Raw genomic sequence first — 20955 nt, forward strand, 5'->3', positions numbered from 1 at the left:
AAGATTGGTGAGGACATTAGATTAGCTTTTGTCCCACAAAAGATAAAAAAAACTAATGTAGCACTTAAACTAACCAAGGCCGCTGGCCCAGACAATTTCCCAGCAATAATAATTTTTAAAAAATTGATTGGTGGGTCAGATTTTTTCATACTACATTTTGTAAAATTCTTGATTATGGGTGTTTCCCAGAGAATTGGAAGGGAGCTATGATAAGACCGATCCATAACAAGGAGGACCCTACACAACCAAACAATTACCATCTGATAAGCTTATTAGATGTAGGAGAAAAGGTGTTTACAAAGATATTGCTGGGATTGATTAAAGATTGGGCAGAGGAAAATGCTCTGATACCGGTAGAACAAGGCAGGTTTAAATAAGGGCACTTGACAATTGACCACTGCTTTACTCTGTGGTCTTCAGCAAAAAAAATCAATCGAAATGTGAGGAAGCCTGTTTTGCTGTTTTGTTGACTTTTGTGTCGCATTTGAATTAGTAGACAGAAAACTATTGTGGGATATGCTAAAACAGTTAGGGATCAGTTTGGATTTATTATTTCTCCTTCAGGGTCTGCATACACAAAACTGGGCCCAAGTAATTTTAGATACGAGTGGTTCACTCTAAAAAAAAAATCCCTATAAAAAATGGACTTCGCCAAGGCTGTGTGTTGGCCCCAATATTATTTACATTATTTTTGTCAGACTTGCCAGGGCTGCTGAAGGAGGCTAAAGGCCTATGCCAAAAAATGGATGGAGTGCATGTTTCCTGTTTACTATATGCCAATGATCTAGTGATAATGGATATGACGCAGCTAGGACTACAAAGGAAATTGGAGGTGTTTTACTCCTATTGCCAAAGGAAAAAAATTGTAGTAAATATGGATAAAACGAAAATAATGTCAATAGGGAAAGAAAAGAGTGCATTTACTTACCTTCTTGGAGGAGAAAAAACAGAGAAGGTAAAAAAATATAAATATTTAGGTATGTGGTTTGACTCAGATTTGAGGCGGAAAGATCATATTGAAGCCCTAAAAAACAAAGCACTATCATCGGTTTTGGGATTGAGCCAAATTAGTAGCAAATGTGGGGGACCTTCCCTTCAGCCGGTAATCTCTGCTTTTGATGATATGGTACGTATATGGGGTAGAAGTTTTAACATTTTCGGGGAAATTAAATTGGAAGACAGAAAAAGGCATCTGCGTAAAGTGAATGCTATCGCTACCTCCTTCAAGAATACTACAAGCTATAAGAGCAGAATGTCAAATGACAGCATGGACTTATCAGGGACTGCAAGCGGCACTGACATTTTGGTTAAGTATAAGAGATGAGGGGATTTATAAGATTGTGTAAAAAAGAAATAATATCAAGTGAGTAATACTGGGTGTCACAAGTGAGAGGACGGTTAGAAATGATTTGCGTCCTCTTAGGCTTACCCAGCAATCAGTGGTGTGGAGAACAAATTCCGAAACAGAACCTACGAATAATGGTTAAGGAAAGGGCAAGAGAAATAGATCTGGAGTGTAAAATCTCAACCCAGGCTATGGAGGGTGGATGGAGGAATCCAGAAAATGTCCCCTACATAGAGGCTCTACCCAACCCAAGATTAAGGGACTCAGTGTTACAGCTCAGAATTGGGTTAAACCCAGGTTTTAGGGATCCCAAAGTAAAAGCATTCCTTAGGAACACCCAGCGCCTTTGTCCTTGTGGTTTATTACAGAAGTGTAGCACGCAGCATTTACTTTTGGATTGTTACTGGCTTTTAGAAGTGCGTAAGACGTTTTTAAGGCCAATATTTAAGGAGTATAATATTATTAATCGGGATCAAGCACTCAAGTTACTGGTCGACATGAGGTTCTTGAGTGTAACTTGTGCTAGGCCAATTTTTTATTGGATAAAGAGGGGTTTTAACTGGACTTATAAGATCCGGTGTAACGTAGGTAGTAAAGGTAAATGAAGAGATTAATTTGTTGTAAATTGATTATTTAAAATTATATTGGCTGATGGTAACATAGGAAATTTGCCAAGTTATAGCGAGGCGCAAAGTAAAATATAGAGCACTTTATATTGAAAACTGCACTTTATGAAACTGTAAAGATTTAAGCCTTATTATTAGAATAACAAGTGGGTCAGTTTGGTGGGCATGCTGTACCTTGAAGGATTAGTAGGAAAATGACATTTATGGAAGTTTCGAATAATCTAAGGAATTATGTAAATAGAGTGGGTTGAGAAGAATTATAATGAATTAAGAACCTTGTATGTGATTGTATAATGTAATGAGGAACTTATAATGCACTTTGTATAATTAATTGTTCATGGGATAGGAATTTTTTTATAATGAATTTTGTACAACCTGTTGTTTTTACACTTTTAAGGTTTAAGCCAAATAAAATAATTTATGACTGACACCATTTAACTCCTTGCTCCATTCTTAGGAAGACATGCCTCGTCCCTGCCACCCTGACTCCAGAAATAATGCTTACTGTCCGTCAGTGGCCTACGGCGGACTTCAAAGGAAATACTCACCTTTCTCCTTACATACTGGTGACTGAATGACCCCTTACAGAGCGTTGCTACATTACCATGGTGCACTCCGCACTGTTAATTTGTGTGTTTTGTTTGATTTATGGGATTTGCTGAATAACTTTTCCTTTGATGTGGGTGGAGGGGAGGGAATTGTTATTGTTAACTGCTTCACTGGTGACCTAATATAATCAGAGCAACTCCAGGCTTGACCTTACCTGCACCACATAGAACGTCAGGGGCCTGAACAACATGAGGAAGGGAAAACAGATACTTTCCTTTGTGACCAGACATGGCATCAAACTTGCCTTTCCCCAAGAAACCCATTTGGCACCAACAGCGTCCTGTAACTATGCCTCATAGTGGGGAAGGAATCACTGCTTCCCTCATTACATCTCCCATTCTAGAGGGGTGTGCATACTTGTACATAAAAGTCTTCCCTTAATGGGACATGAGATGCTACTCGACCCAGAGTGCCGTTACATCACGGTCCGCGTGCTCCCTAGCTGGCGTTCTACTTTTGATCACCAACGTTTTTGCCTCTAATTCTGATTTCCCTGATTTGTTTTTTAACTCTGCAGGGGCAGATGAAACACCTCCAGGCAGAACACATATTTATGGGTGCAGACTTTAACCTCAAATGACTCTCACACATCGACTTTACTGGCTCAACCAGAGTCACCAAACCTCACTCCATCCAGGCACTGCACAAGCTGCTAGATACTTTTCAACTCCAGTGTGGTCTCAGATTGACCACTTGATTGTGGCCCCAGCTGTCTCCCTCTGGCTCATAAGTGTTTTGCATCTCCCACAAACACTCTCTGTTCATTCACCGGTGATCGCATTCCCTGAGACTCCACTCCCAAGCTCTTCCACTTTCTTTATGGCGGTTCCCTAATAATGCCCTTTACGATGCTGCGTTCTGCTCTGAAATTCGGGATGCTATCTCCTACTACTTCACTCCAAATACAGGCACTGAACAACATCATGCAACACTCTGGGACACCTTCGAGACCTACATTAGGGGTGTCTGCATTGCCAAACATGCTGGGATACTCCGCTCTATCAGGGGAGACCTGGCAAGAATAGAGAAGAAACTGCTTGATATGGACCAACAGGCAATTTCTGAATCCACACCTCTCACTACCTCCTCGAGTGCCACCCTATTACAGGATTTCCGTGAGGCCGCTGACCATGAGGTGCTGTACCTCAGTAACTATGCCAAGGTATGGCACCATGGGAAGTGAGACAGACCTGGCCTCATGCTCGCCTTTCCTATCAATCCTCTTATGTAACCACATTTCAGACAGACAAGGGGGATATAGCTGCAGACATTCCTACCATCTTGACAACTTTACCGCTTATGATCAATCCCAGTACACATTGCAGGTCACATCCTATGAATCTGAACTTGCAGATTATCTATTTGAAATTGCAATGGTGTGGCTGGGCAATGACTGAAAACAATTTTTTGCTTCCCCCATCATTGCTGAGGAGGTGTCTCAGGCTATAGATGTTCTTGGGGGTCTGAGGCCCCCAGAATCGAAGGTGCAATCTACAAGGTCTACAAGATTGCACCCACACTGCCCCTATTAGTGTATATGGTGAATCCCTTGAACAGGGCACACTACCTCCCTCCATGCATGAGACAGTGATCATACTTCTCCTAAAGCACAGGAAACCACCCCAAAATTGTGCCTCATATGTCCCATTGTCTCTTTTCAACCATGACAATAAAATACTGGCCAAAGACCTATCCACCCGGTTATCCTTACTCATGGACAGCAAAATTTCACCTATCTGTATTTCTCCTCTACCGATCCACCTTTTGCAACCTGCACACAGTATTTGCAGTCCAAACCAGATCACTCCCATACTATCCACTGCTGCAATCCTACTTGACGCCGAAAAGGCCTTTGACTCCCTAGAATGGCCCTTCCTATATGCAATGCTAAACAAACCGGGTATCCCACAGGGATTCTGCAATCTTTTCTCATTGTTATACACAACCCCTTCAGCCCTATTTAAGTCAATGGTGCACTCTAGGCCCCTTTTTCTCTGACACGTGGCACGTGCTAGGGCTGTTCACACTCCCCCCTTCTATTCATCCTATGTATGGACCTGCTGGTCCGACACCTCCAGGAATGGATTTACATCAGGGATTTCGGTTCCAACATAGCCTCTTACTGGCCTCCTTATATGCCGACGACATCTTGCTTTTCGGCCGTGATACGGGCACCAATCTTACACTGCTAGCCAAAGAAGTGGCCTGCTCTAGCACTTTTTCAGGCCTGACTATCAACTGGAGCAAGTCCAAGCTGTTCCTCCTCACTGACACCACTCAGTCTTGCACACTGCCCTACCCGTTCATTAGGAAAAGCGACTCCAATAAATACCTTGGCATACACTTGCGCCGGACGTTCTGAAGTAATCCAGCACAGCTATGGTCCGGCGATCGACAAGCTCACTACTCAGATTGAGCTATGGGTTTCTTTGCCCTTCTCCCTGGCTGGGTGTGTAGCCATAATTAGGATAGTGGTTCTTCCTTTACCTGTTCATAAACATATCTATTGTCCATACCAAAAAAAATGTTGATACTTTTTGCAGGCGTTTGACCTGACTGGTCTGGGAGGATCACCGTATTCAGGTGCGTTGGAACACACTAACACTTCCCTTCAAACTTGGTGGTTTCGGCATCACTGACTCCTACCTCTACTTCCTGGTAGCCAGATATATTTTACCTACTATTGGTATTATCCTACAATAGAATCCAACACCGCAAACTGGAGCGTTTGCAAATCACTGCAACATCTTTATTGGTTTTATTATCTCTTGGTTTACCGGGAACAACATCCGAGATCCAGACACCCATGGCTCCCCCTCACTTGTAAACACTTAAAGCAGTACACTCTTGGGTTCTACCACCAACATACTATAGATAATCTGTTCTCCAACTCGACAATCCACACAATAACTATTATAACCAAAGGACATCAATCCACTAACAGGGACAACTTCATACTGCACAACATGTTGCAATCTGCCCTCCCAGCATACCCTGTGGAACCCAAGGAATTCCCCCCACTGTCCCTGATCATTACTACTTCTGACCCCGCACACCTAATCTTGCGCCTTTACCACTCATCACTGCATCTCCTGCCTAGTGAGATGGAGAAAGCTAGAAGACATGGCAGAGGGACTTTGGATGCACAATACCAGATGAGATTTGGTACTCTCAATGCACGCAGACAATATTAATGTCCAACATACGTCATCGCTAGCGCCCTTGCCAAACTAGACTCTGAACAGTCTCACTGATGCCCTAGGTGCACTGCTGACCAAGCCGATTTTATACACTTGGCCTGGACATGTCACATTACCTCTACATACTGGAAAGCCATTTATTCTACATTATCCAATATGCTTGATTGATTTCGAGGTTGCACAATCCCCACTCCAGGCCTTGCTAGACTACGTTAAGCCCTTACCGCAGTCCATCCAACTCTTCTCTGAGATAGTTCAACTGTTGGCCAAATGACAAATCACCCTACATTGGGGAAGTGGGGTTCACCCCACTGAGGAGGCCTGGCTTTGTGACCTAATATACTCCTACACCCCCAGGGAGATTTATGCCTCCATGCAACCTCCGACATCCCACCCAAAGACATTTGCCAAACCCTGAGGACATATCTCCTAACACAGACTACATTCCCTCATTGTCAGGGGCACTGTCCAGAGTCAAGACGCCCCACCCACAACTGTCACCTGATGCTCATGTACTGCCTTTTTTTCTGAATCAACCAGACCCTGCTGTTCACCCAGCATTACAACAAATCCATATTTTATACCTAAAAATGTATTCTGATTGACTTATCGTAACTATACTATGCATCCAAATGCCAATTATTATGTGTTATCTTGTTATTTCTCAAACAATGACAAATAAAGTTCTGAAAAAAAGAAATCAGGAACACACACATAACACAACTAATGCTCAAACAAAAATTGAAAAACTTGATCTAATCAAGGGTCTGGAGTAGTGTCCTATTCACCCAAAAAAGAACTTCAGTGCCTCGTTATTTATCCATCCACTTATTCATTCTCCCGTTCACTTTCTGACACAACCACAATAAAGCATACACAAACTAATCAACGTTTGCTTGACCAATTAAAAGAACACAAGTAGAATCAAGAAAACATGCTGTTGTTTAAACACAGGGAGGATATACTTGCAAAAACTAAACTAAACATAGCAGCAGGCATTTGTAGGTGTTCTAAAATGTATATCGTTGTTTTAAAGTTTCACCATGGCCGCCACATTTTAAACCGACAGGTTGGCCATCTTAGAAGGATAAAACAATGATACACTATGGATAGTAGCATTCCATAATCGTCTCCTGGTTCAGAGGAAGAGGCCAAGTGGGATGGGGCTCACTACAGATTAAATGAGCAGCAAGCAAGTGACCCTTTAACACTGCTTGGAAAGCTACAGTATCATATTATGCAATATTAGAATAAAAAGGGAGAAGCAAAGAAATGAAAGGGGAACTATAAAAGGAGAAAAATTAAAACTAAAGGACTGACCAAAACTAAAGCATCACTAACCATACTCATTTTCATGTGGATGTACACATGTGATCAGAAAATGTCATCATTCACAGGGCAAGTAAGCCAGTGATTGAACCTTTACCCCATGACGTATGCTATTATTGATGGAAGCAGAGTGAAAATTACATGATTGTAAGGGTGTAGTTGTCAATGGTTCCTTTATAATACACAAACTACAGAATCGGGTGCAATATACTTAGTAGAGTCTTATTTGTTTAGTGTAAATTTTACAAGTCTTCCCAATTTTTCTCCTGGTCTTCTTTTCTCTTTTCTCTAGGGGGCCTCTCGTTTTCAGTAACAGTCAATTCTGGTGGGTCTCAGAGTACCTCGGGGAAAAGGAAAATAAAGAATCCTGGTCTCAGGTAAGTGGGTTACCAGAATTTTGGGGCAGGGTTATTAGGGAAGGGAGTAGGTGGCGTTGTGAGGAAGGGATCACACCAGTGCCATCAGGATTGTACATTTATATGAGCCCATGACATGCATAGGTGTCTGTGATAGTGCTTTAATTTTTCTTTATAGGTGTAAGCCCCTTTCCGTTGCTCACTCCCTCCTCTTCCTGGTTTTTCCCCAATATGAGTGTCCAGACCAAAACCCACTCGTACCTTGTGCAGCCACGTTCTGCCAGAAATGTGCCTGGGCTGTTGGTGTGTAGAGTTCTGGGTTCTTCCTTCCTTTTCCCTCTCGTCCCCTTGTTCCTCTGTCACCTTCTCTCCTCGCTCCTCTGCTCTCTCCTCTCTCTGCTCCTCTCCTCACTCCTCTCTCCACTCCTCTACTCACTCCTCTCCTCGCTCCTCTCTCCGCTCCTCTCCTCCCCTCGCTCAATCAATCAATCAAGAAATTTGTATAGCGCGCTACTCTCCCGGAGGGTCTCAAGGCGCTGGGGGAGGGGGGACCGCTACTGCTCGAACAGCCAGGTCTTGAGTTGCTTCCTGAAGGAGAGGTGGTCTTGGGTCAGGCGGAGGTGGATGGGGAGGGAGTTCCAAGTCTTGGCTGCCAGGTAGGAAAAGGATCTTCCTCCCATGGTGGCTTTTCTAATGCGTGGCACGGCGGCGAGGGCGTGGCTGGTCGATTGTAGCTGGCGGGTGGGAGTGTAGAAGGTCAGGCGGTTGTTGAGGTACCTGGGGCCCAGGTCGTGGAGGGCCTTGTGTGCGTGGGTGAGGAGACGGAATGTGATTCTCTTGCTGACGGGGAGCCAGTGCAAGTCTCTCAGGTGTCCGGAGATGTGGCTGTGACGGGAGATGTCAAGGATGAGGCGTGCGGAGGCGTTCTGGATGCGTTGGAGTCTTTTCTGTAGTTTGGCCGTGGTTCCGGTGTAGAGGGTGTTACCGTACTCCAGTCGGCTGGTGACGAGTGCCTGGGTGACCGTCTTCCTGGTTTTGGTGGGGATCCATCGGAAGATCTTTCAGAGCATGCGTAGGATGTTGAAGCATGATGATGAGACGGCGTTGACTTGTCTGGTCATCGAGAGGGAGGAGTCCAGGGTGAAGCCCAGGTTGCGTGCGTGGTCCGTTGGTTTGGGTGCGCTGCCCAGGGCAGGGGGCCACCAGGAGTCGTCCCAGGCAGAGGGTGATGATCCAAGGATGAGGACTTCCGTCTTGTCTGCTTTCAGTTTCAGGCGGCTGTTCATCATCCACTCGGCTACGTCTTTCATCCCTTCGTGAAGGTTGGTTCTGGCGGTGGCTGGGTCGTTGGTGAGTGAGAGGATCAGCTGGGTGTCGTCGGCGTAGGAGATGATGTTGAGGTTGTATTGGCGTGCGATGGCTGCGAGGGGGCTCATGTAGACGTTGAAGAGGGTGGGGCTGAGTGATGATCCTTGTGGTACGCCGCAGCTGACTTCGGTGGCCTGGGATCTGAACGGGGGAGGCGGACTCTCTGGGTTCTTCCGGCGAGGAACGAGATGGTCCACTCTAGTGCCTTCTCTTGGATTCCGATGTTGCTGAGGCGCTGCACTAGGGTGCGGTGGCAGACAGTGTCGAATGCTGCGGAGAGGTCCAGGAGGATGAGGGCCGCTGTCTCCCCGTTGTCAAGCAGGGCTCGGATGTCGTCGGTGGCTGCGATGAGGGCGGTCTCGGTGCTGTGGTTGGCTCGGAAGCCGGACTGCGAGTGGTCGAGGGATCCATTAGTCTCGAGGAAGGCGGCTAGCTGTCTGTTGACGGTCTTCTCGATGACTTTGGCAGGAAACGGGAGGAGCGAGATGGGGCGGTAGTTTTTGAGGTAGGTGGGGTCTGCTGATGGTTTCTTCAGGAGGGCGCTGAGTTCGGCATGTTTCCAGCTCTCCGGGAAGGTGGCGGTGTTGAAGGAGCAGTTGATGATGTCCCGGAGATGGGGTGCGATGACTGAGTCGGCTTTGTTGAAGACGTGGTGGGGGCAAGGGTCGGTTGGAGAACCGGAATGGATGGTGTTCATCATATGGATGGTGTCTTCGGTGCTGACCGGGGTCCAGGCTCGGAGGGTGGTGTTGGGGGGCGTCGCTTTGGTGATTGGGAGCGTGGTCTGTGCGCCGAAGCTGTTGTGTATGTCGGCGATCTTGCAGTGAAAGAACGAGGCGAGTGAGTCGCAGAGGACTTGTGAGGGAGTGATGTTGTTGTTTCTGGCACTGGGGTTGGAGAGCTCTTTGACGATGCTGAAGAGTTCCTTGATGTTGTGTGCGTTGTTGTCTGGTCGTTCTTTGAATGCTGTCTTCTTGGTGGTGTGGATCAGCTGGTGGTGTTTGCGGGAGGCGTGCTTGAGGGCGGTCATGTTGTCTGTGGTCGGGTTTTGTCGCCAGGCTTTCTCGAGGTTGCAGCAGTTCTTCTTGGAGTTCTTGAGGTCGTTGTTGAACCAGGAGGCTTTCTTGCTGTTGGGCCTGGTGGGATGGGTTTTCAGAGGTGCGAGGTTGTCAGCGCAGTGGGTGATCCACTGTGTGAGGTTGTTGGCTGCTTGGTTGGGGTCCGCTGAGCTGGTGGGAGGGTCCTGGCTCAGTGATGTGGAGAGCTGGTCGGTGGTGATCTTGTTCCAGCTCCTGCGGGGAGCCTGTTGTGGGTGGTGGTGAGTCATGGTTCTTCTGAAGCTGAAGTGGACGCAACTGTAGTCTGTCCAGTGGAGTCCGGTGGAGTGGCTGAAGGAGATGTACTTGCTGGAGAAGAAGACTGGGTCAAGCGTGTGTCCGGCGTAGTGGGTGGGGGTGTTCACCAGTTGCTTGAGTCCGAGGTTGGCGAGGTTGTCCAGCAGGGTGGTGGTGTTGTCGTTGTTGTTCTCCAGGTGGAAGTTGAGGTCCCCTAGCAGGATGTAGTCAGCGGAGGGGAGGGCGTGTGGGCTGATGAAGTCTGCGATGTCTTCGCTGAATTGTGTGCGGGGTCCTGGGGGTCTGTAGATGAGGGTGCCTCTGAGTGTGGTCTTGGGGTCGGTGTGTATCTGGAAGTGGAGATGTTCGGCGGCTGTGAGGGTGTCGTCGGAGTTGGTCGTGATGCGGATGATGTTCTTGTGGACGATGGCGATGCCTCCTCCTGTCTGGTTGACGCGGTCCCTCCGGGTGATCTTGTATCCGTCCGGGATGGCGATGGCAATGTCAGGCGCTGAGGAGGCGTTCATCCAGGTTTCTGCGAGGAAGGCAACGTCTGGAGATGTGGTGTCGAGCAGGTTCCAGAGTTCCACGGCGTGTCTGTGGATAGAGCGGGTGTTCAGCAGGATGCACTTCAGGTGGTTGCTGCTGGTGCTTGGCTTGGCGAGTGCGGTCCGTGTGTGAATGCAGGAGAACTTGCAGGATTGGCAGGTGAAGGGCCCGTGGGTGCGTCTAGGGGTGGCTCTGCAACAGCCGGGGATCCGGCCGGTGTTGATTGCGATGAGAGTGGTGGCGTTGTAGGTCTTGCGGGTGGTAAACAGGGTCAGAGGTCGCTCTCTCTACCGCTGCGCGGCCTCCATATCAGTGGGAGAGGGAGGGAGGAGCAGCTGGGAGGTGGGAGCAGTGCGGCCAATGGGGTGCGAGGGGGGTGTAGCTACGGGACGCGGCGGCGGGAAACGGGCGGCGAGGGGGAGATGTGGTGCGCAGGGAAACAGAGATTTAGGACCACAAACTGGGCAGAAAAAGGTGAGGGGAGCAGTACAAGGCAGCAAAAGGACACAGGAATAAAGCAGCGGTCAGCGGTCTCACAGGGGCTGCGTGGCGGTGAGGGGAGCGACCTGCCTGGTAAACAGGGTCAGAGGTCGCTCTCTCTACCGCTGCGCGGCCTCCATATGAGTGGGAGAGGGAGGGAGGAGCAGCTGGGAGGTGGGAGCGGGGCGGCCAATGGGGTGCGAGGGGGGCGGAGCTACGGGACGCGGCGGCGGGAAACGGGCTGCGAGGGGGAGACGTGGTGCGCAGGGAAACAGAGATTTAGGACCACAAACTGGGCAGAAAAAGGTGAGGGGAGCAGTACAAGGCAGCAAAAGGACACAGGAATAAAGCAGCGGTCAGCGGTCTCACAGGGGCTGCGTGGCGGTGAGGGGAGCGACCTGCCTGGTAAACAGGGTCAGAGGTCGCTCTCTATACCGCTGCACGGCCTCCATATGAGTGGGAGAGGGAGGGAGGAGCAGCTGGGAGGTGGGAGCGGGACGGCAAATGGGGTGCGAGGGGGGTGGAGCTGCGGGACGCGGCGGCGGGAAACGGGCGGCGAGGGGGGTGACGCGGTGCGCAGGGAAACAGAGATTTAGGACCACAAACTGGGCAGAAAAAGGTGAGGGGAGCAGTACAAGGCAGTAAAAGGACACAGGAATAAAGCAGCGGTCAGCGGTCTCACAGGGGCTGCGTGGCGGTGAGAGGAGCGACCTGCCTGGTAAACAGGGTCAGAGGTCGCTCTCTCTACCGCTGCGCGGCCTCCATATGAGTGGGAGAGGGAGGGAGGAGCAGCTGGGAGGTGGGAGCGGGGCGGCCAATGGGGTGCGAGGGGGGCGGAGCTACGGGACGCAGCGGCGGGAAACGGGTGGTGAGGGGGAGACGCGGTGCGCAGGGAAACAGAGATTTAGGACCACAAACTGGGCAGAAAAAGGTGAGGGGAGCAGTACAAGGCAGCAAAAGGACACAGGAATAAAGCAGCGGTCAGCGGTCTCACAGGGGCTGCGTGGCGGTGAGGGGAGCGACCTGCCTGGTAAACAGGGTCAGAGCTCGCTCTCTCTACCGCTGCGCGGCCTCCATATGAGTGGGAGAGGGAGGGAGGAGCAGCTGGGAGCGGGGCGGCCAATGGTGTGCGAGGGGGGCGGAGCTACGGGACGCGGCGGCGGGAAACGGGCGGCGAGTGGGAGACGCAGTGCGCAGGGAAACAGAGATTTAGGACCACAAACTGGGCAGAAAAAGGAGAGGGGAGCAGTACAAGGCAGCAAAAGGACACAGGAATAAAGCAGCGGTCAGCGGTCTCACAGGGGCTGCGTGGCGGTGAGGGGAGCGACCTGCCTGGTAAACAGGGTCAGAGGTCACTCTCTCTACCGCTGCGCGGCCTCCATATGAGTGGGAGAGGGAGGGAGGAGCAGCTGGGAGGTGGGAGCGGGGCGGCCAATGGGGTGCGAGGGGGGCGGAGCTACGGGACGTGGCGGCGGGAAACGGGCAGCGAGGGGGAGACGCCGTGCGCAGGGAAACAGAGATTTAGGACCACAAACTGGGCAGAAAAAGGTGAGGGGAGCAGTACTAGGCAGCAAAAGGACACAGGAATAAAGCAGCGGTAAGCGGTCTCACAGGGGCTGCGTGGCGGTGAGGGGAGAGACCTGCCTGGTAAACAGGGTCAGAGGTCGCTCTCTCTACCACTGCGCGGCCTCCATATGAGTGGGAGAGGTAGGGAGGAGCAGTTGGGAGGTGGGAGCGGGGCGGCCATTGGGGTGCGGGGGGCGGAGCTACGGGACGCGGCGGCAGGAAACGGGCAGCGAGGGGGAGACGCAGTGCACAGGGAAACAGAGATTTAGGACCACAAACTGGGCAGAAAAAGGTGAGGGGAGCAGTACAAGGTAGCAAAAGGACACAGGAATAAAGCAGCGGTCAGCGGTCTCACAGGGGCTGCGTGGCGGTGAGGGGAGCGACCTGCCTGGTAAACAGGGTCAGAGGTCGCTCTCTTTACCGCTGCGCGGCCTCCATATGAGTGGGAGAGGGAGGGAGGAGCAGCTGGGAGGTGGGTGCGGGGCGGCCAATGGGGTGCGAGGGGGCGGAGCTACGGGACGCGGCGGCGGGAAACGGGCAGCGAGGGGGAGACGCGGTGCGCAGGGAAACAGAGATTTAGGATCACAAACTGGGCAGAAAAAGGTGAGGGGAGCAGTACAAGGCAGCAAAAGGACACAGGAATAAAGCAGCGGTCAGCGGTCTCACAGGGGCTGCATGGCGCTAAGGGGAGCGACCTGCCTGGTAAACAGGGTCAGAGGTCGCTCTCTCTACCGCTGCGCGGCCTCCATATGAGTAGGAGAGGGAGGGAGGAGCAGCTGGGAGGTGGGAGCGGTGCGGCCAATGGGGTGCGAGGGGGGCGGAGCTATGGGACGCTGCGGCGGGAAACGGGCGGTGAGGGGGAGACGCGGTGCACAGGGAAACAGAGATTTAGGACCACAAACTGGGCAGAAAAAGGTGAGGGGAGCAGTACTAGGCAGCAAAAGGACACAGGAATAAAGAAGTGGTCAGCGGTCTCACAGGGGCTGCGTGGCGGTGAGGGGAGCGACCTGCCTGGTAAACAGGGTCAGAGGTCGCTCTCTCTACCGCTGCGCAGCCTCCACATGAGTGGGAGAGGGAGGGAGGAGCAGGTGGGAGCGGGGTGGCCAATGGGGTGCGAGGGGGCGGAGCTACGGGACGCGGCAGCGGGAAACGGGCAGCGAGGGGGAGACGCGGTGCGCAGGGAAACAGAGATTTAGGACCACAAACTGGGCAGAAAAAGGTGAGGGGAGCAGTACAAGGCAGCAAAAGGACACAGGAATAAAGCAGCGGTCAGCGGTCTCACAGGGGCTGCGTGGCGGTGAGGGAAGCGACCTGCCTGGTAAACAGGGTCAGAGGTCGCTCTCTCTACTGATGCACGGCCTCCCTATGAGTGGGAGAGGGAGGGAGGAGCAGCTGGGAGGTGGGAGTGGGGCGGCCAATGGGGTGCGAGGGGGGCGGAGCTACGGGACGCGACGGCGGGAAACGGGCAGCGAGGGGGAGACGCGGAGCGCAGGGAAACAGAGATTTAGGACCACAAACTGGGCAGAAAAAGGTGAGGGGAGCAGTACAAGGCAGTAAAAGGACACAGGAATAAAGCAGCGGTCAGCGGTCTCACAGGGGCTGCGTGGCGGTGAGAGGAGCGACCTGCCTGGTAAACAGGGTCAGAGGTCGCTCTCTCTACCGCTGCGCGGCCTCCATATGAGTGGGAGAGGGAGGGAGGAGCAGCTGGGAGGTGGGAGCGGGGCGGCCAATGGGGTGCGAGGGGGGCGGAGCTACGGGACGCAGCGGCGGGAAACGGGCGGTGAGGGGGAGACGCGGTGCGCAGGGAAACAGAGATTTAGGACCACAAACTGGGCAGAAAAAGGTGAGGGGAGCAGTACAAGGCAGCAAAAGGACACAGGAATAAAGCAGCGGTCAGCGGTCTCACAGGGGCTGCGTGGCGGTGAGGGGAGCGACCTGCCTGGTAAACAGGGTCAGAGCTCGCTCTCTCTACCGCTGCGCGGCCTCCATATGAGTGGGAGAGGGAGGGAGGAGCAGCTGGGAGCGGGGCGGCCAATGGTGTGCGAGGGGGGCGGAGCTACGGGACGCGGCGGCGGGAAACGGGCGGCGAGTGGGAGACGCAGTGCGCAGGGAAACAGAGATTTAGGACCACAAACTGGGCAGAAAAAGGTGAGGGGAGCAGTACAAGGCAGCAAAAGGACACAGGAATAAAGCAGCGGTCAGCGGTCTCACAGGGGCTGCGTGGCGGTGAGGGGAGCGACCTGCCTGGTAAACCGGGTCAGAGGTCACTCTCTCTACCGCTGCGCGGCCTCCATATGAGTGGGAGAGGGAGGGAGGAGCAGCTGGGAGGTGGGAGCGGGGCGGCCAATGGGGTGCGAGGGGGGCGGAGCTACGGGACGTGGCGGCGGGAAACGGGCAGCGAGGGGGAGACGCCGTGCGCAGGGAAACAGAGATTTAGGACCACAAACTGGGAAGAAAAAGGTGAGGGGAGCAGTACTAGGCAGCAAAAGGACACAGGAATAAAGCAGCGGTCAGCGGTCTCACAGGGGCTGCGTGGCGGTGAGGGGAGAGACCTGCCTGGTAAACAGGGTCAGAGGTCGCTCTCTCTACCACTGCGCGGCCTCCATATGAGTGGGAGAGGTAGGGAGGAGCAGTTGGGAGGTGGGAGCGGGGCGGCCATTGGGGTGCGGGGGGGCGGAGCTACGGGACGCGGCGGCAGGAAACGGGCAGCGAGGGGGAGACGCGGTGCACAGGGAAACATAGATTTAGGACCACAAACTGGGCAGAAAAAGATGAGGGGAGCAGTACAAGGTAGCAAAAGGACACAGGAATAAAGCAGCGGTCAGCGGTCTCACAGGGGCTGCGTGGCGGTGAGGGGAGCGACCTGCCTGGTAAACAGGGTCAGAGGTCGCTCTCTTTACCGCTGCGCGGCCTCCATATGAGTGGGAGAGGGAGGGAGGAGCAGCTGGGAGGTGGGTGCGGGGCGGCCAATGGAGTGCGAGGGGGCGGAGCTACGGGACGCGGCGGCGGGAAACGGGCAGCGAGGGGGAGACGCGGTGCGCAGGGAAACAGAGATTTAGAACCACAAACTGGGCAGAAAAAGGTGAGGGGAGCAGTACAAGGCAGCAAAAGGACACAGGAATAAAGCAGCGGTCAGCGGTCTCACAGGGGCTGCATGGCGGTAAGGGGAGCGACCTGCCTGGTAAACAGGGTCAGAGGTCGCTCTCTCTACCGCTGCGCGGCCTCCATATGAGTAGGAGAGGGAGGGAGGAGCAGCTGGGAGGTGGGAGCGGTGCGGCCAATGGGGTGCGAGGAGGGCGGAGCTATGGGACGCTGCAGCGGGAAACGGGCGGTGAGGGGGAGACGCGGTGCACAGGGAAACAGAGATTTAGGACCACAAACTGGGCAGAAAAAGGTGAGGGGAGCAGTACTAGGCAGCAAAAGGACACAGGAATAAAGAAGCGGTCAGCGGTCTCACAGGGGCTGCGTGGCGGTGAGGGGAGCAACCTGCCTGGTAAACAGGGTCCGAGGTCGCTCTCTCTACCGCTGCGCGGCCTCCATATGAGTGGGAGAGGGAGGGAGGAGCAGGTGGGAGGTGGGAGCGGGGCGGCCAATGGGGTGCGAGGGGGGCGGAGTTACGGGACGCGGCGGCGGGAAACGGGCAGCGAGGGGGAGACGCGGTGCGCAGGGAAACAGAGATTTAGGACTCAAACTGGGCAGAAAAAAGTGAGGGGAGCAGTACAAGGCAGCAAAAGGACACAGGAATAAAGCAGCGGTCAGCGGTCTCACAGGGGCTGCGTGGCGGTGAGGGGAGCGACCTGCCTGGTAAACAGGGTCAGAGGTCGCTCTCTCTACCGCTGCGCGGCCTCCATATGAGTGGGAGAGGTAGAGAGGAGCAGTTGGGAGGTGGGAGCGGGGCGGCCAATGGGGTGCGAGGGGGCGGAGCTACTGGACGCGGCGGCGGGAAACGGGCAGCGAGGGGGAGACGCGGTGCGCAGGGAAACAGAGATTTAGGACCACAAACTGGGCAGAAAAAGGTGAGGGGAGCAGTACAAGGCAGCAAAAGGACACAGGAACAAAGCAGCGGTCTCACAGGGGCTGCGTGGCGGTGAGGGGAGCGACCTGCCTGGTAAACAGGGTCAGAGGTCGCTCTCTCTACCGCTGCGCGGCCTCCATATGAGTGGGAGAGGGAGGGAGGAGCAGCTGGGAGGTGGGAGCGGGCGGCCAATGGGTTGCGAGGGGGGCGGTGCTACGGGACGCGGCTGCGGGAAACGGGCAGCGAGGGGGAGACGCGGTGCGCAGGGAAACAGAGATTTAGGACCACAAACTGGGCAGAAAAAGGTGAGGGGAGCAGTACAAGGCAGCAAAAGGACACAGGAATAAAGCAGCGGTCAGCGGTCTCACAGGGGCTGCATGGCGGTAAGGGGAGCGACCTGCCTGGTAAACAGGGTCAGAGGTCGCTCTCTCTACCGCTGCGCGGCCTTCATATGAGTGGGAGAGGGAGGGAGGAGCAGCTGGGAGGTGGGAGCGGTGCGGCCAATGGGGTGCGAGGGGGGCGGAGCTACGGGACGCGGCGGCGGGAAACGGGCGGTGAGGGGGAGACGCAGTGCGCAGGGAAACAGAGATTTAGGACCACAAACTGGGCAGAAAAAGGTGAGGGGAGCAGTACAAGGCAGCAAAAGGACACAGGAATAAAGCAGCGGTCAGCGGTCTCACAGGGGCTGCGTGGCGGTGAGGGGAGCGACCTGCCTGGTAAACAGGGTCCGAGGTCGCTCTCTCTACCGCTGCGCGGCCTCCATATGAGTGGGAGAGGGAGGGAGGAGCAGCTGGGAGGTGGGAGCGGGGCGGCCATTGGGGTGCGAGGGGGGCGGAGCTACAGGACGCGGCGGCGGGAAACAGGCAGCGAGGGGGAGACGCGGTGCGCAGGGAAACAGAGATTTAGGACCACAAACTGGGCAGAAAAATGTGAGGGGAGCAGTACAAGGCAGCAAAAGGACACAGGAATAAAGCAGCGGTTAGCGGTCTCACAGGGGCTGCGTGGCGGTGAGGGGAGCGACCTGCCTGGTAAACAGGGTCAGAGGTCGCTCTCTCTACTGCTGCGCGGCCTCCATATGAGTGGGAGAGGGAGGGAGGAGCAGCTGGGAGGTGGGAGCGGGGCGGCCAATGGGGTGTGAGGGGGTGGAGCTACGGGACGCGGCGGCGGGAAAAGGGCGGCGAGGGGGAGACGCGGTGCGCAGGGAAACAGAGATTTAGGACCACAAACTGGGCAGAAAAAGGTGAGGGGAGCAGTACAAGGCAGCAAAAGGACACAGGAATAAAGCAGTGGTTAGCGGTCTCACAGGGGCTGTGTGGCGGTGAGGGGAGCGACCTGCCTGGTAAACAGGGTCAGAGGTCGCTCTCTCTACCGCTGCACGGCCTCCATATGAGTGGGAGAGGGAGGGAGGAGCAGCTGGGAGGTGGGAGTGGGGCGGCCAATGGGGTGCGAGGGGGGCGGAGCTACGGGACGCAGCAGCGGGAAACGGGCAGCAAGGGGGAGACGCGGTGCGCAGGGAAACAGAGATTTAGGACCACAAACTGGGCAGAAAAAGGTGAGGGGAGCAGTACAAGGCAGCAAAAGGACACAGGGATAAAGCAGCGGTCAGCGGTCTCACAGGGGCTGTGTGGCGGTGAGGGGAGCGACCTGCCTGGTAAACAGGGTCAGAGGTCGCTCTCTCTACCGCTGCGCGGCCTTCATATGAGTGGGAGAGGGAGGGAGGAGCAGCTGGGAGGTGGGAGCGGGGCGGCCAATGGGGTGCGAGGGGGGCGGACTACGGGACGCGGCGGCGGGAAACGGGCGGTGAGGGGGAGACGCGGTGCGCAGGGAAACAGAGATTTAGGACCACAAACTGGGCAGAAAAAGGTGAGGGGAGCAGTACAAGGCAGCAAAAGGACACAGGAATAAAGCAGCGGTCAGCGGTCTCACAGGGGCTGCGTGGCGGTGAGGGGAGCGACCTGCCTGGTAAACAGGGTCAGAGGTCGCTCGCTCCTCTCTTTGCTCCTCTCTCCTCACTACCGGAAATCCGCCCGGCTGCTTCTCCCACCAGTGCCCCGGGGCACTCTCCTCTTTCATCATGAGTCATTGTCAATTCAATTCAATATTTTATTATCATGATTTGGAACTCCTAAGAGATCAACATGAGTAAAGAGAGAGCCATATTGATTCATCATAAAATGATACACTTTTCTAAGAAGGGACAAAACATATAAATACACAGTAAAATAGTACATTTTTAAAACACAAAGAATCAGAATATCTGCAGGTCGTTGCCCTGGTAACTGGTGATGCCGGAAGTGCTGGAAGCGCACTGGCCCCGGCATCCCAGTTACAGAACTCCCCCTCCTAGGATGGCCGATTGGGTCAGGGGGACCAGATGAACGGGACAGGAAATTGGCAGTATCCAGCTGGTTCCCTGGAAGGCAAATGGCCTGAAATGAGAAGGGTTGAAGAGCTAAGATCCACTGAAGAGTCCTGGGATTTGTGTCCTTATGTCTGGCCAACCAGGTCAGAGGGGCATGATCTGTGTGTATAGAAAAAGGAAGCCCAAGCAAGTAACACTGTAGGGATTCCACAGCATATTTAATAGCCAAACGTTCCTGTTCAATGATTGGATAGTTTTTCACACAAGGTAATAATTTCCTACTCATGTGGACCACCGGGTGCAACTTGTCATTCGCATCTGGTTGGAGCAACCCTGTGCCTAATCGCTGGGTGGATGCATCAGTTTGAAGAATGAAGGGTTTAGAAAAGTCTGGGCACTGTTATAGAGGATGGTTACAAAGACTCAATCGTAAAGTATCAAAGCTAGCCTTTTGTAGATCGGATAAAGCTGGAATGTTATTGGGAAGCTTCCCTTGTAACAGATTGCTCAATGGGGCGGCCTTATCTGAGAAATGTGATATAAACCTCCTATAACAGTCAACCAACCCCAAAAAGGACTGTATTTGTTTTTTTGTAGTGGGGTACGGTATCTCTTGTATTGCCTGGATTTTTGCTATTTGTGGACGCATAGTGGCCTGTCCGATTTCATGACCTAGATATTGAATAGAGGTATGCGTTAATTTACACTTGCTGGGATTCGTCATGAGGTTAGCCTCCCTAAGGGTTTGTAAGACCTTGTTTAAATGTAACAGGTGGGTATCCGGGCTAAATATTACAATATCATCTAAATATGCAGTGACGTGTTGTTGGTGTGGTGCTAGGAGCCTATCCATCAGCCTTTGGAAGGCAGCAGGAGCCCCATGTAATCCAAACAGCATTACTTTGAATTGATAAAGACCTGAAGGAGTCGAAAAGGCAGTTTTGCATCGGTCCTCTAGGGCAAGAGGTATTTGCCAATACCCTTTTGTAAGGTCCAGAGTGGACATGCATTTTGCAGATCCTTGTTGTTCTACCATCTTGTGTGCCCTAGGCATGGGATAAGCATCAAAGGTAGAAATAGCGTTAAGTTGGAGAAAATCTATACAGCACCAGATGCTATTGTCCCGTTTCGATACTAATACAATGGGAGAACACCATGGCCTTGTAGAAGGCTCTATAATGTCTAGTTCTAGCATTTTTTTACTTCTTCTTCATCTATGGCTCTACTTCGAGCTTTGGAAATACAATAGGGTTTTAGCAGAACATACTTCCCTGGTTCAGTATGGATATGGTATTGTATGAGGACCGTTTTTCCTGGTTGCGTGGAAAAGACATCTTGATACTGTTGGACAAGGGCTGTTATTTGTTTCTTTTGCTGCTCCGACAGAGCAATGTCAAAATCAGGAACAGAACCCTTTTTGTTATTATTTAGAGGCAGTAATTCAATGTGCAACGGTTGGGTGGTGTTAATCAGGGAAACAGGGTTTGAGTCTTCTGGTTCCTTCCATTCTTTCAACATATTAATATGGTATACTTGTTCCCTTTTTTTCATGTGGGGCACTGCCCTTCGGTAAGTGACCGGGGTGACTTTCCCAGTGATCTCAAAAGGTCCTTGCCATTTTGCTAGCATTTTATTATCAGAGGACGGGAGTAAAATAAGTACTTTGCTTCCTATTTCCAGAGTTCTTAATCAACTCTTTCTATCATAATACTGTTTTTGGGTTTGTTGACTGCTCTCCATTTGTTTATTTACGGTGTCTCATAATGTATGCAAAGTATATTTTAATTGTTGGGCATATTCTAAAAGATCTCTCCCG

This window comes from Pleurodeles waltl, chromosome 6 (assembly GCF_031143425.1).
Source record: "Pleurodeles waltl isolate 20211129_DDA chromosome 6, aPleWal1.hap1.20221129, whole genome shotgun sequence".
Taxonomy (NCBI): Eukaryota; Metazoa; Chordata; class Amphibia; order Caudata; family Salamandridae; genus Pleurodeles; species Pleurodeles waltl.